A 9026-nucleotide genomic window follows, 5' to 3' on the forward strand; every position below is an offset into this window, starting at 1 on the left:
AGTTTATGAGCTTCAAGCTCATGGGAAACAACCAACTCTAAAAAGAACTCTTCTAGTCATGGCAGGCTAAGGTTGTGTCTACTTTACATGTATACAGGGCCGTCGCCAAGGGGGCACTTGCGGGTCATGCCTTCCCCACAGGGTTGTTGTGCCCCCCACACGACACAGTTTTAAATTCATGTAATACCTACTGAAAATAATTAATAAGTAAGGAATAATTGACGACGGGCCGTTCAATTATTTGAAAGTTAATGCACACCCTGAGGTGGTAATGCGGCCAAGACGTGAAATGTAGTAACTTTCGAATAATTGAACGGACCGGAGAAATTGCTAAGAGACACTGCCAACACTGCCAACGTTTAGTTTCACTTACGTGCGTGTTCCAGTCGCCACCTAGTAGCCATTTTTCAGTATTAAAGTATATTATTCCATACATGCGCAGTGTTGAGATTTAGATCTCATTAGTTTCGGTTCACCACGCGAACAGTCTTTGTCTTGGAGAAAGATATGCCTTTTTGTGAGTTTATTTACTATTTGTAAGCATTCCTATTTTGTGTTAACATAATATTGATTCTTGGAAGTTAAACTGTGATCGATATAATATGATAATGAAAGAAAGTACTATCGCATCACATGTACACCCATTTGCAGATTGCAGTGCACGTGTTTATATGCAAAATTATACCAAACGAATGAATGTGCAGTTTGTAATTTCATATCTTGTTTAGAAAGCATCACAGAAGAAAACTTTCTTGAAAGGATAAACTGCTTTGTGTGTTTGTTTGCTTGCTAGCTGCTGTCTAACTTCATCAGAGTGACGCAGTTGCAAGGACAGCATAGTCCGAGTGGCGGAGTGATACAAACAGTCAGTGAAGTGGTTCAACAGTCAGTTCCCGTGGTGATCCTGGTAGAATATCGCATGGCTCTCAGCCAATCAGATTCGAGAACTGTTGTGTAATAATGTATAGGTGTGGAGGGAAGCTGCTAGCAATTAGCAAAGTTACAGATGCCCGATGCTTTACAAACGGAAGGCTCAGTTAGTTCAGCTTGCTTTGGAAAATAAACATTTACAACCGAATGGAAGGAGGTTTAGGCCCAATCCCATTTCTACCCCTTACCCCTATACTTTCTCGATTCTCTTTTGGTTGGAGGGGTAGGGGTAAGAAGAAGGGCCATGTAGCCCTTCAAACAAAGGGCATGGCATTTTCCAACATGGCTGCTCATGCGAGTATAATGTAAGCCTTTATTTTAGATTTAATAAGGATTTAAACAACAGATAATCATCTTGTTTATGTTAAATTTAATGCTGTGTTCAGTAATGTAATGTTTCTTGACTTGAATACTTGAAACTTTTATAAAAAGTCACAAAATTTTGCTAACATAATGCATTACTGATTGCACGATAGAACATATACAACTGCAAAAAAGTAATTTTAACCAGGGCCGTCTCCGGAATTCAATCACGAACCGGGGGAAGCAGAATGCGCTCCGAGCTTCCGAACAATGCGGCGAACGGACCGGGTCTCCGCCCAGACAGAAGGAGAGATTCACGGTATGAGATCACAAACACCGGGTTAATCAAAACGCATTCCGCCTTCCCCGGCCCGCTTGCGACTGCACTCCAGAGAGGGCGAACGGAGGGGTGTGTGGTGAGCTGCTTTTGAGGCAAAAGTTCAGGGTCACTTTTTAGGCTGTAATCCACAAAACTGATATGATTACAGCTGACATCAGCATCTTGGAAGTTTGTGATAAACATTGCCGCAGCAGCTCCGTAAGATCAGTGATGTGTTATAATGACGTATCACAGTGTAGTAGCGGTGTCCCATTTCTTAGGGCAATGTTTTTAGCCCTTCCCCATGCCACTCTGTTTCAAGGGAACGGGAGTGGGATAGGTGAAGGGGGTATTAAATAGAATTGGGATTGGGCCTTAATCTTCGCACGCAGCGCCTTCAACTTTTTTTAAAGGTACGTTATGTGTTTCATTTACTTTTAGCAAGCCTAAGTACGAAGGAGAATTATATCACAGCATATAATTGTCAACCTGTTGTTTTTGTTGTGACTGTGTGTGGTAATATTGTTTCATTTGTGTTATTCTTGTTCACTTGTGCGGAAAACCTGCACGAGTTGTATAAGTGTGCCCTTGCACAGATGTGGTAGTTTTTACTTGTTTTGTAGTAATGATGCTGATTGTATGCCCTCCCGCAGGGAGCCACTTGCCCTCCTGTTAGTCGTGGTCTGGCGCCGACTCTGCACGTATAGCAGTAAGAAGTTTAGCACCAAAATGCAAAGGATGAATAAAAATATCACAGACAAAAGTAATGGTTTCCATACTTAAGCTATGATGAGACAGACTGACAAAAATGAACCTCAATACAAAATTCTTTACCAGCATTTGCTGGTCACTTTCTCTCTGTGAATGAAGACCATGACTGGTTCCTTTTAACTAAATCTCATCAGAATCAACAAATTTGCCAATCAAAGCTCTAGAGAAATTGGCAGAACTCAATATGGAGCAAAAATGAAAGATTGGAAAAATGTGTTCTGATTAATTTTGGCTGCATGTGGGACTCAAAAGGTACCATCCGTGTGCTGCTTCTCTTCCCAAACTCTTACTTACTTACTTAACAAGACGAGGCAGCGGCTGTCACTTGAGAACATCTACAGGTTTCTCTATTCGAAATTTCTTCTGTGTGTCAAGAGACTGTGTGCCCAAAGCACACACACATCCTATGAAAATTGCCCACAAATCTGCTTTTGTTTTCCTAATTAACCTACGTGGGTAAGCAAAATGTTTGTTTGTTTGTTTGTTTAGTGATCTCCATTTACACATTTTGCACATGTATTTTCTGTCACTATTAAATTATTTTTCAGTTTTGTTGTGGGTTGATTCTCTTGTGTTTGGAGGTAACACGTTTGGTTTGCTTCACAAATGTTGTGGAGGCTGAACTAAACTTTATTTCAGTCCAGGCCCGGCTTTGCCCACCCTATCAGAAACGTTGCCCACCCTGCCTCCACCCAGTGCCGTTAACAGAGAGGATCCATGAACCACCGTTGCTGTGAAAAAACTGTTCCAATGAAGTGAACGGAGTTGGCAGGACTCTGCGTCCACCCTGCCCCCACACCACATAACTGCCAATCACAAAATAAATGCGATATTCAAGTCAGCTCCAAATATTCTTCTTTTCGGTTTTACTTTTTTTGGCGAGACAGTCTTCTTAGCTCATTCACTTACATATATTTTTTTTTATATCCCCCTCCGCCCACCTGGAAAATCACTTGGCCCACCTTTCATCTCATATCTGGAGCCAGGCCTGTTTCAGTCCTGATAAGTGTAAGTGACCTCTTAGATTGGTCGTTCACCGAACGATTGAAATGACCGTCACACCCACTCTGTGCCACACCATCAGCGTTTCATGTCCTTTGAACTGTGTGCGCTCCCTTTCTATTCAGGCCTTATGAGCAGGTCTCAGTCATTTCTGGAGCTACACATCTGAGGGAACATCTGAACGTTTAGTTGAACACAACAGAACAGCACATGCCTTTGTTTCTCCTTTGTGTTTTGTTGGGATGTTGATGGTTTGGCTTTCATGAGCAGAAGTCAGAACAGACAGGAGACGTCTGCGTTTATGTGGTTCCTCTGAATAGTCAACATCATGACTGAACTATTCAAAATGTGTTTGTCTGTTCTGTTCACACGTTCACCTGAATAATGTTCTACACCAGCAGAAGAAAAACTAATCTGATTGAATCACACCCACTGATGCCCATACTGAGAGAATGAAACCTGACGGCGTGAAAGGAAAACATGCAATAGAATGTTATGACCTACTCTTTCACATCTCTTGTATTTTTTTCATAAAAACAAATACTTCTCGCATGAGTACATTTATCAACTGAACTAAAACATCATGCCGGTTCGGTTTAGGTTGTGTGCAGTCTTGCATAGCCTGCCTTTTGACCATTGACATAAAATCTGGACTACTGTGCTTATTCTGGCCAAGAACCACACAGTTATAAACAGACAGAGATATGTCATCTGACTGAAAAAGTCAAGCGACCAACCGCTTTGTCTGTGCACGCCATTTACAGTCAGGTTTGTAATACTGGATAGAAAATGAAAAAATAAATACATTGCACAGGTGGATCAGTCTGCACAGAAGTGTCATTGCTTACCTGCTTCGACGATGTGCCAAAACCAAACCTTGCAATCATTTTTACAGTGTGGTTTTATTTCAGGTGGACTAGTGCATGTAAAGTTGTGTGGTACCAGCCAATCTCTTTTTCTGCAATTTCAATATCAGACAGCGAGGAAATGTACTGTGGCTGTGCCATCTGCTGATGACACTAGGTTGTGGATCTTCTTGGTCATGACATTCGACATGGTTGAAGAGCACAACATAGACACATCATTGACATGTATGGAACCAGCGGCCAGGCATGGAAAGAGATCTGGGATTGGTGATTTACAGTGTACATCGTTATCAATGCTGCTCTACAGAAGTACAGAGAAACACTCGACAGCTACAGCATGTGAAGAGCCAACCATATGAGGCAGAACAAACAGTCCAATCACGGTACCGGCGGGATGAAAAGAGCTTTTGATTGATGCGGTGCCATAACATAGAGTAGCGCTAATTACTGCGGCGTCCATGAGCGAGCGAGAGAGAGAGAGAGAGCACGCGGCTCCACATCAGCCCCATCCAGAGAATCACATCTCACAACGCCCTCCAGTCTCCAACCCAATCGATGGATCATTAATGAGATTGGGTTAGTGGCAGAGATAAATGAAGGGTAAAAAGAGAGAAATGTAAAGCGAGGCCTTAAAAATGGTGCTTAGGTAAACAGTGTGATTAAGAGGTTGGTTAATCAGAAATCATCCACATGTTTTAATGGCTCTGCAGTAAAACGCACGATGAATCACTGGCCGCTCTGAGCCCATTAACCCATCTCATCTATTTCAGATATACACGCCCCGAACGCTACACACACACGAAAACATTCTGTTCGGTTGCTTTATGTGAGAGTTAGAATAGGTGGTCATGAGTTGTGTTTTTAGCTCCTTCTGGCATCCGTGTGCTTAAAACAGACATGTCACATCTCTCCATCCATCCCGTAAAGCTGCTCGTCCTCTGCAGGGTTACGGGACGGCTATGCATCTTTGGACGTTACGTGGCATTTACAACACAGGTGATTCGCTGGAAAACATTTGTGGCCATCATTCAGTGCCAATGAGCAAATGTGCGACAACTGAAACGGATCATGCGATAGCCACACAACCGCCTGTAGGACCAATGGAAATGTGCTCACGCTTTATATTACACCTCCTTGGATCGGATGGTCTGATTCTGTGAGACTAGGTTTGGCGCAGTGGTCTCGTTACCTCATTTCCTTAAAACGCCCTCGTACCCAGGGGCGGGTTTCGGGTGGATGTAAGGGGTTGGCATGGGTTCAGTCTGGGGGTGGGTAGGGAAATGTTTGGCAGTTAGTAAGAGAGAGGGCACTTGCCCAGAGCAGAGAGGTGAATCAACCCTCCTCCGCCAAGAGGAACTGCACACGAGGGAGAAAAGGAAACTTTAGAAAGTGTGAATGTGGAAGACGTACACGCAAGTCCCTGCGGACAAACAAAACAAGCTGTGAAAGAGATGAAGAGGAAACGGCGGGGTGAGGAAGGCAGGAAGCTTCTCTTCAGAGAGAGCGTGTAGGCTCAAGAACCTACACGCAAACATGAAGATATGGCCGCTAGCAATCGCGCATGCTAATCGCTCAGATCCGACACTGGCCAAACTCTGAGTGGGTCGGGAACTTTTACCCTCACCGCACAAGTAAACAGATATCTTGTTATCCGTGTTGTGCATTTGCATTGTAAATGAACTGTAATTTCTGCATAAATATACTCCCTCTTCTAGAGAGCAAACACGAGTGTTCACTGCTTCATGAAATCGTTCACCCCCCCCAAAAAAAACACTGAACGTTCTCTTTTTTACTTGCCATCATCTTGTTCTGAGTTTAGTGTGCTGGGATGTTTTCAGTGGAACAACAAAAACCACATAATAAGACATACTGTTCGCTGACATACGTGTGTGAGAAAATAAAGATTGAAAGTTTCACTTTTGGGTGAACTCTAGCTTTAAAATTCACACAAGACTGTGACGACGACAATGTGTATGTTCCACAAATCCGCAGATGCTCCCAACAATAGCAGAGAGGTAAAGAAACACACAGAGAGAGAGAGAGAGAGAACGTGAGGTACCAGGGGAATAAACATTGACTTCCTTTGAACGTGTTCCTGCTTTATATTTCCCTTCAGCTGAAGCGGGAGTCTAGGGACCCGAGCTGGATCGTTCTGGACTTGCTGATTCACTCAGTCTCCGTAAGTACTGACGTGCTGCTTTTGTACGGGCTTCTAGTGACCCAAATTAGCCGTAACCTGTCAATGGCTCTCAGAAACGGGTCAACCGAGCCGTCGGCTGCAACGGCAGAAAGCTCCCCATCTCAATGTCATGTTTTATTCATCAGATGTGAATGTGCTTGGGTGGGGTCTGAAGCTCACGGGCGGTATATGGATGTTGCCTGCGCTAGCCAAGCCCTGGCAACAAAACAAAGACACGAACACACACACACACAGAACGGATCTCATATGGCACAGAACAGAGGAAACGTAACAAAGCAAGAAACAATGGAAACAGAGAATGTGTGACCAGACCAGCACCGAGTGCGTGTAGATCTGTACGTGTCAATTAACAAATTATATTTGACCAAAAACAAGTCCCTGAGGTGTCTGCAGGTGTGCAAAATCTTAGAAGCAAAAGACATTATTTAGAGAAGATCATAGACGCTCCATTAGTTTTGAGATGTGCTGTAAGTGACGGGGACACGCCTATTGGAATAGGCAGAATATGGTTTGTAAAGGAAAATAATATTTTCCGTCTGTTCCTGTCACAAAGCTAATGAAGAAACCTACGGTCGCTGTTAGAAAAGAGCTGTATTCTGAATATTTGTCTTTTTAAGAAGCATCATGTGATCCTTCCTGTGAAGCCCTTGAATCGACAGTAGTTAGAAGATAGATCAGCCTGTCTGAATAGATTTAGGAATGGACACAACGAGCTCACGCAGAGGAACACACCCCATCACAGTTGACTCTTGATTCAGTAAATTCAGCTGACAGCATCCCGGCACTTACAACCTCAAACACATACGGCAATACACCAAATCAAGCAGTATTCACTTTCTGTTCCACACAGAGAAACAAACACAGTATGAAAGTTAGTATGTTTGCTCTGTTCTATCTAAACATCCACACAACGAGATAAATTCACTTGAAAAGCAGAATAATAAGGCTTGTTTTCAGAGAATACATTCTGAAGTACCTTTATTTGTCTTACTTTCATTGGAAAATCGTGTTTTTCTTGTAATAATGTTTTTGTGCGTGTGCCTTCTGTTTTAAACATAAACCCCTCTGAATGTTATTACAAGAAAAACAGGATTTGCCATTGGGAGTGGATAAAGAAACGTACTTCAGCTTGTGTTCTCTGCTATCTTACACAAGTACATTTTTAGCAGGAAAAGAAGATGTTCGTAATGTAGTCTGCAGGCAGAAAGTGATGTTTGCAGATTCATGAAACCCTCAGGTGTGCATTGGGTCAGTCCTGTAAACACGTGCTTACATCACTGAAAAACAAAGCACACGTCAACACACAACCCTTCAGCTGATCGCATTGTTTTTTACATGACAGTCACCCGTAGTTTTCTCACAAACACCAGCTAACACAAACTAACCCAACCACCATCAAACGGCATACATCAGTTTTAAACAGCAGTTATCTGAAGTGTCTCTCGCAGGCACGCACGCACGCAGCTGAAACAAAAGCACCGCATGACACTATAGACTTACGTTCTGCTGGATTTCTGCAGGATGCACGCGCGTGTATAGAGTAGAGAAAGCCCGCTTCACACGCTGGACCATCACACGCTCAGACTGACTCTGAGAGAGAGACGACTCCACATGCACACTCTTCTCTCTCTCTCTCTCACACACACACACGCACGCACACAGCTGTGAGACAGACACTGTTACACACACACACACACACACACACACACACACACACGCGGGAGTTGAGCTCACGGGTAAAGCCCGACTGCAGCGGTGGTTCTGATAAAGCCGGGTTCTGGAAGAGGGTTCGGGACGACGGCCAGAGGGGAAGTTGTGTGCTAGCGGTTGATAAGACGGTTCAGCTTCGGCAGACAAAAGACATCATGTGAGACTAATTGATCACTTGCTTCTTCCGCGCTTGATTTGCTCCTCAGTAAAACAGGCGTGCGCAGGGGGATGCCGTGTGCGATATATATCGAAGCGATTAATCGACCAGGAGGGATTTCCTTTCTCGGTTCCCCTCAGTGAGGAGTTATTGTTTGGAGGATTTATTTTATTTCAGTCCCGTTACATACGTGTAAAGAAAGACTTTATGGAATCACAATGTTAGCATTATTCCGATTCGGCCACTTGTCCAGATGTGAAACAGAGGTTAGAGAGACAGAGAGAATAAAAGTGGACTGCTGGAGGTTTCTCTTCATTGTCTGCGGGCTGTTCTTGAACTGTGAAACACAATAAGCTCACGCTGGCAGATTGGAGACAATCAGACACTCAGTCGATACCATCGGCACAGGCAGGCGACCAGAGCGGGAACGCAGACAGCCCTGAGGGTGCAGTCTCTGCTAAATGCACACACACACACACACACACACACACGCGCGCACACGCCACACACACACACGCTGTGACCCATCCCCCTGTTTGCCTGCTAGCTCTTGAGAACACACACACTCTTCTGCACTGTAAGATAAGTCGTCCAGAAAGGGCGCTGGGGTGAACGTGCAGCAGAAATCATTGGTGCTCGTGATACGGGTCAGTAAGAGACATTGGACCGCTTTCGTAGCCTCCGGGCCTAAACTTATAATCATGTTCAAAACATGTAATGCATTCCACAGGTCCCCAAAACAAGGGCTGATTTTCACATTTCCAGACC

General features: G+C 44.0%; 1 protein-coding gene across 2 annotated transcripts in view; it reads right to left on the reverse strand.

The window, feature by feature from the left end:
• sema6dl (sema domain, transmembrane domain (TM), and cytoplasmic domain, (semaphorin) 6D, like) overlaps window positions 1–8000 on the reverse strand; it is a 106565-nt gene extending 98565 nt beyond the window's left edge. The window contains exon 1 of one of the 2 annotated variants that reach the window (XM_057348746.1): window positions 7892–8000. The gene's annotated coding sequence lies outside the window, so the exon portion shown is untranslated. The remainder of the gene's footprint in view (window positions 1–7891) is intronic. The other variant, XM_057348747.1, reaches the window with a different exon arrangement.
• Window positions 8001–9026: the final 1026 nt, after the last annotated feature.

Source organism: Triplophysa rosa, linkage group LG12 (assembly GCF_024868665.1).
Source record: "Triplophysa rosa linkage group LG12, Trosa_1v2, whole genome shotgun sequence".
NCBI classification, from domain to species: domain Eukaryota; kingdom Metazoa; phylum Chordata; class Actinopteri; order Cypriniformes; family Nemacheilidae; genus Triplophysa; species Triplophysa rosa.